The following is a 6,009-nucleotide window of genomic DNA, read 5'->3' as shown; positions in this document are numbered from 1 at the left end:
GGGTCTGGTTCCCTTGCAGTCACTCGGGGCTGGGATGCAGAGAAATGCCACAGAAGCTTTGCTCATCCATAGGGGATCACCCCTTCCCGTTTGCTGGTCTGCTCATGGCTTGGGCTGAAAGCAGAGCTTGGGGCTTGGGCCCTGGGCTGGCACTGCTCACGGGGCCACACAACGGGGCTGAGCTGCCCAAGTTTACCCAGGAGAGGGGGGTCCTCATGGAAGGGAGAGGGGCCGAGCCACCTCCCTGCCCCAGGGCTGCCTGCACGGCTGGAGCTGCGGGCAGGGAGGATGCTGCCAGCCCTCTGACCCCTCACTTGGCAGCCTAATTAGCTTAATTAGCTTGTGTGATCTAACTGGAGCTGAGCCCAGGGCCAGCCTGTGCTCATTTGCCAGAAGTGGAGGCGCTTGGAGCGAGGCTGCCCCGGTGGGGTCATGGGCAAGGCTGGAGGAAAGCAGCACGAATTCCACACTGCCTGGTCCAGGTGAGGCTTCCTGCAGGGATCTGCAGGTGCTGAGCCCACAGAGGCTGTGCTGGGACCACTGAGCCCAGACACTGACAGAGCTCCTGGCACAGCCCAGCTGAGTGCCTTGCTCCTCTGCCATGCCCCGAGTGTGGAGCACTGTACTTCTGGAGAGCCCCGCGTTTGTGAGGTGAGCACAGAGCTCCCTCACCCGCTTCCAAAAATGCTCTTTGTGGGATGCGGCTCTTCCATCCTCCCTGACACCCCCAGCTCTGCTGGGCTGCCTCAGAGCAGAGGGGCATGGCAGGGGAAGGACACAGCTCCCCTTGGCTTGGCGGGGCCAGAGAGCTCCATTTCCCCAGGGAAGGACCCTCCTGTCGCAGCGCTGGGGACACGAGGCTGGGACAGGGACAGGGACGGGCTGCGTGCGGGATGTCAGCGGTTCCCAGCGATGCCAGCCTCCCCAGGAGCCTGCTCTCCCCGCGGGGCACCGCTGGGATTAACCCTTTTAATTGGATCAGCACCGCCGGGGCAGCAGCCAGCGCCCTGCGGTCGGCGGCATCGCCTCGCTCGCCCTGATCCTGATCCTGCTCCTGCTGTTGATCCTGCTGCTGCTGCTGATCCTGCTCCTGCTCCTGCTGGTGATGCTGCTCCCTCCTGCTGGTGCTCCTGCTGGTGCTCCTGCTCCTGCTGGTGCTCCTGCTCCTGCCCGTGCGTCCGTCCCTCCGCAGGCGTGCCCCGCCGGGACCAGCACAGAGGATGGATGCCAGCCCTCCTGCCTTCCTGTGTGCCCTGCTGTGATGTGTTTGGAGTGCCCGGATCGCCCACGGCTGGGGCAGCCTGTGCTGAGATACCCCCGGGCTCTGCAGAGAGCTTTGGGCACTGGCCCCAGTTTGGGTCCCCGGCACCAGGCAGGCAGGGAATGGATGGACCTGGATCGGCTGGAAGATGTGCCAAAAACGTTTTCCCCTTCAGAAATGCTGGAAGTGGGACCAAGGGAGCATCCCATCCTTGGAGAAACCCAGCCTCGTCCTGGACACAGCCCTGAGCAACCTGATGTAACTTCAAAGTTATCCCTGCTTGGAGACAGAGGTTGGACCAGGGACCTCCTGGGGTCCCATCCAGCCAGAATGACCCCGTGGTGTGTGCTCTGGGATGGATGGCAAGTCACCACCAAAAATCTTGGCTCCACCTCTGGGGTCTTAGGGCTTTTTTACGTCAGAGCCGTGCTGTTTCATGCTGTATTATCAGGTTAGTCAAAACACTTCTCCAAACTATATGTCTCTATAATTGCCAGCTACACTCACTTCCTTGGCCCCTGCTGTTTCCACTGCGTGGGGTTTTCAGGCACACAGAACATCCCCTGTCACTTTGGTGTGCACGAAGCCTGTCCCTGTGGGGAGCCAGCACTCCTGGAGCAGCCTGCCAGGCCCTGCTGCCCACGGGAGCAGCACTGCTCCTTGGGGTGTCCCTGCACACCAGGCTCTGCCACGGGGAAACGCAGGCACCCCAAAGAGGGTCTGGGCTGCTCCCAGTGTCCTGTGGGAAGCCCACAGCTCTGGAGGTCTCCCAATGAATTGGGATGTATGCTCTCATATCACCTTCCCCCAGTCAAAGGGGGAATTTCTTCCCAAAATAATAACTTTTCCCTTAAAATCTTCCCTAGAGACCCATATACTGCACTGGGAGAACATTTCCCCTGCATCCACTCTCCTCTGCACATCCTTTTCTTTTTTTGGGACGAGAAATGGAGAAACCAGAGGACTGTCAGTGCTGCAGGGCTCACAGGCTGTTCTCGTGCCACCACAGACCTGTCTCCCCTCCAGACTAAACAGTCCTAATATTTCCTGTCTCTTCTCACATAGAAGTGTGTCTGTAATCACTCTTTTCTCCTGTTCCTTCACCTTTTTGGATGCAGGAGCAGCTCAGGATGTACCTAATCTGGCAGGTTGTCCATGCTGTGCTGGGGAAATGGGATCACATTTCCCTGTCTCCAGCTTTGTCAAAGCTCAACACCCCCAGAATCAGGAAACAAAGAAATCCCTGCAGAGAGAAGCTCTGCCAGCCAGTCAGGACTGTCTGGACACTGGAAAAAGCCCCTGGCTTCCTGGAAGGTTGGTGCTGAGAAGGGGGTGATGAGAAAAGCAGGGAAATCCTTGGAGATGGCAGCTGGAGCCGAAGGAGGGATGGAGGAAATGTGGCTGGCATGGCACGAGCACAGCCACAGAGGCCCTTTCCTCCTGCAGGATGCCTGGCCTTGGCCCATTCCCAAACGTGGGCATTCCGGAGGGGAGGTGGGACAGACCCATGGCACAAAGGAGCTGGTGGATTGTCCTGTGGCTCTCCTGCCCCGTGGGATGAGGGAGATCCACCTGGACTGAACCTCTGCGTGGCTTTCCTTGCTCCCCTGCTTTTCGGCCATGGAAGCGTGTGGCTCCAGCAGAGATCCCTGTTTGCACAGGCTGGATAAATCCAAAGGAAACTGACTGCAAGTCCTTCTCACCAGTGTTGCCAAAAAACCATGATTCAGTGCTACTTTTTTGGGTAGAAATTAATTAGTTCAGGCCCATCACAATTATCTAACTCAAGGAGCACGACAATGACCCACTGTCTAATGGTCCTTCATGGCCATTTAGCACCATCTGGGTCGTCTGATCAGGGGCTTTGCAAACAGTTGAAAATGAAGTAAGAAGCACTGCTTGGCCCAGACACCTCCTTTTGCCTCCCAGCTGCACCGACAATGGGAACAGTCCTGGTGGACCCATTAGATACAGGGACAAGGGGTGGGGAAAAAGAGCTTGGCCACATCTCTCCCACCCCAGACTGGCTCCTCTTCCAGCTTTAGGGGCTGGGTTTGAGTGGTGAGCTCTGACAGCTTCCCCAGCCCGTGGCACCAGACCCACACACACCCTGAGGAACAGAGCCCCACTCAGGGCTAAACTCCAGGATAACCTCAGCAATCCATCCGCCAGCCTCCAGGAAAGGGGAACCACAAGGCATTAAACCCACAGGTCTGAAAAGGGGTGGACAGGCAGGTCTCCAAGAAAACTAGATGGGAAATGCAGGCAAGTGTTCCCCAGCACCACCTGCGATGTCAGTGTCCATCCAAACAGGCCACAATTAGGGGGTTTAATTTTTTTTGTACCCTTCCTGTCCATACATCTGTTCTTAGCCTGGTGCTGAGTGCAGCAGGCTGCAGTTTTCACAGGAAAACCTGGGAAAGGGGAGTTTTGCTCACTGAGGGCTGCCCGAGGCAGAAGCTTGCAAGCAGGATTTGGCAGGGGGCTGCAGAGGGACCCACGGGGGCTCCTCCAAACCCTGTCAGGCTTCCGGCTCCCATTGTGTGGCAGGAAGATCGGCACTGAAAAACGAGTGGAAATACTGATCCCCTTCCAAGCTGCTTTTAGCACGTCCCCAGAAGTTCCACAGACACCAGCGAGGGCTCCTGCTCCTCCCCAGTGCACAGGGGGAACCTGGAATGGCCTGGACGGACACAGGGGAGAGCTGCACGCTGTCCTTCCCTCCACAGCTTCCCTGGAAGTCAGGAAGAGCCAGTTCCACAGGGGTGGAGGCTTTCAGTACCTGCCCACGGCTGCACCACTCAGCCCTCAGCCCCTGGGCCAAGAGGTGTCCAGGGAAAACTGCCAAGGGCTTTGCTGCCTTCCCAGGATGGATCTTTGGAGCTGAGTGTGATTTACCAAAAAGAACAAAAAGGTTGATTAGAGATCAATAAAATTTGGCCCTTCATCTAAGCAACCCCCAGGCGTGAGAAACACCCAAAATTCCCAGGGCAAACTCTCCAGGTGGTGTTCACCTGCTAATAAGCAAGAGGGACTGGAGTTGGATTTCTGGATCAGCCTCACCAAGTGCTGGCCCAAGCTGACCCTGTTCCCCAAAAAGGGCAAGGCCAGTGATAACCCTGATTCATCCAAAGGCATTTTGAGGAAGGTTTTGCCTTTGGAATGGCAATTGAACCCTTTGTAGGTGTTCATTTCCTCTGTGAGATCACAAAAGCCGATCACTCTGCTCCTTGGCCCGGCAGCACACGTGCAGGTTGGGGTGGGGATGTCTGGCTGGCCTGGTGTCTCCCAGGACAGACGGATGCTGGGCTGCACGTGGAGAAGTGCTGAGAGGTGGGATGGGCAGCCGCAGTCAGCTCTGGCTCCCTGCTCTTTCCTCTGGGGATTCTAGCACAGAGCAGCCTGATCCCTGCTCGGGGCTGTGGGACAAGCTTGGGGGGCTGCTGTCCCCAAGGCTGGGGTCCCTGTTCATGCTGGGGATGGCCCCTCCTGGCCCTGGAGCTCTGCACCCCAGGGAGCAGCCGTGCTCCCCACACCTGGCCTGGGAGGGGGGATAACGTCATCCGCAGCTCCTTGGCACACAAGTGGCTGCAAATTCCCAGCCAGCGGGCCAGAGGAGAGGCCAGCTGGGGGAACAGTCCTGGGGGAGCCCGCAGCCAAGTCTCCCAGCTGGGAATTGGTGGGGAGGGCTCAGGCTCCGCTCCTCGCAGGGCCTGCGGTTTTATTCCCTTTCCCCAAGGTAAGGGGAGGGAGGAGGAATCTCCTGCAAGCAAAAATCCCTGGGATTTTGTTCTTCAAACACCGTGGTTAGGGAGGATGCAGGGGGGGATGTCCGTGGAAGACTCGTGGGAAATAACATCCCGATGATCCTATGGGATGGACTCTGTGCCTGCCCCTCTCCCATGTCCTCCTCTTTTTCCTCTCTCCTCGTTTGTTTCAGTTTTTAGACATCCTGGAGCTTTTTGAGAGGCTCAGGAGAGCATTGAGGTGGGTGACAGGGCTCTCCAGGCTCTGGTCCTTGCTTTGATGCCAGCAGGGCAGAGTCTGCTCCCCTTTGCAGCCCGTGGTCCGTGCTGGGAGCGATGGGCTCTTGGGAAGCAGACGCTGTTTCCTGGGTATTTTTTTTCCCTGTAGTGTGGTTTGAAGTCGCCAGCCCCGGCCATGGCACTGCTCAGACCAGTGGAGGGGGTGTGGGTGAGGAGATGCCCCCTCCTCGGGGTGTCCCTGGGGAATTCCCTGGGGAAGGGGGTGCAGTGCCCCAGCTCCAGCGTGCCCCGGCGGGTGTGTCCCCGTTCAGCCCCCTTCCCAGGGAGGGCAGGGCTGCTGGAGCTACGGCGACATCCCGGCGGGACAATCCCTGTCCCCTGGGGCATGGCACCGAGCCAGACCCTTTGTGCATCCCCAGGGACATCCCGGGCACCGCAAGGAACCCGCCAAGGACAGGGTGTCCCTGGGGTGACCAGGACCTCACGGCTGCTCCCTGCACTCCGCCAGCAGCCACGGCTCTCCAAACTGCGGGCACCTGTCCCCTGTCACCGGGGAGGACACGATGAGTGTCCCCAGCTCGAGCAGGGCAGGGGACAGCCCTGTGGCCACCCCAAGCCCCAGCCACGGGGCTGGGCAGCCCCTGCACCCCTCCAGAGGGGCCGGTAGCCGGGAACCTGCGCCAGGACCAGAAGCCGGCTCCGTGCAGCCAGGGAATATAATAAAATTAAAGCTCATTAAGCACTTAGAAAAGGGTTTGCATT

General features: G+C 58.6%; 3 long non-coding RNA genes across 4 annotated transcripts in view; 1 reads left to right on the top strand and 2 right to left on the bottom strand.

Moving 5' to 3' along the window:
- Window positions 1-6,009, bottom strand: part of LOC135295119 (uncharacterized) — a 28,615-nt gene that overhangs the window by 21,393 nt on the left and 1,213 nt on the right. The window lies entirely within an intron of this gene.
- On the bottom strand, window positions 2,849-4,434 carry LOC135295659 (uncharacterized). The gene is made up of 3 exons (XR_010357798.1): window positions 4,276-4,434; window positions 4,044-4,144; window positions 2,849-3,944 (listed from the first exon to the last, which is right to left on the bottom strand). It is a non-coding gene; the product is annotated as an uncharacterized LOC135295659 (long non-coding RNA).
- On the top strand, window positions 4,500-5,447 carry LOC135295658 (uncharacterized). The gene is made up of 3 exons (XR_010357797.1): window positions 4,500-4,594; window positions 5,202-5,248; window positions 5,396-5,447. It is a non-coding gene; the product is annotated as an uncharacterized LOC135295658 (long non-coding RNA).

This window comes from Passer domesticus, chromosome 2 (assembly GCF_036417665.1).
Source record: "Passer domesticus isolate bPasDom1 chromosome 2, bPasDom1.hap1, whole genome shotgun sequence".
In the NCBI taxonomy this organism is placed as follows: Eukaryota; Metazoa; Chordata; class Aves; order Passeriformes; family Passeridae; genus Passer; species Passer domesticus.
This window is presented reverse-complemented; position numbering and strand designations above follow the sequence as displayed.